Source organism: Nanorana parkeri, unplaced genomic scaffold (assembly GCF_000935625.1).
Source record: "Nanorana parkeri isolate BGI_ZX_2015 unplaced genomic scaffold, ASM93562v1 scaffold3741, whole genome shotgun sequence".
NCBI lineage: Eukaryota > Metazoa > Chordata > Amphibia > Anura > Dicroglossidae > Nanorana > Nanorana parkeri.
In genome coordinates, this window is record NW_017310009.1 from 45,832 (window position 1) to 46,264 (window position 433).

A 433-nucleotide genomic window follows, 5' to 3' on the forward strand; every position below is an offset into this window, starting at 1 on the left:
TGAAGACCTACATTGTCTGAGTATTGTGGGGGGGGGGGGGGGGGTTACACTTATGACCTGTGCACAGATTGGGGATCTCCAACCCTTAGATTGGGGTGTTTATGTTCTTGTTGCTCTAATAGTTTTAGACTTCACATTGGTGTCCTGATGGGATTAGTCCCCTGAAATAAATATTCCTTTATGTAGTGGCCGTCAGGTTGCATGTTCATGGATCTGGGTGTCTCCACCATTCCTGTGGCCTCCATGACCATGGTAGAGGGTAGGGATCGTTGGGTGGATTTGGGAACGGACGGATCCGGACACCGGGGGCTTTAGGAACCTGGATTTGTCCCTCACCACTGGAGTTTGGGATGAGCTTGTTGGGGGTCTGGTGGCTTTCAGCTTGTTCTAAGTCGGCTTTAAAAAAAAAAAAGACAGAGGGGGGGGGGGGGGG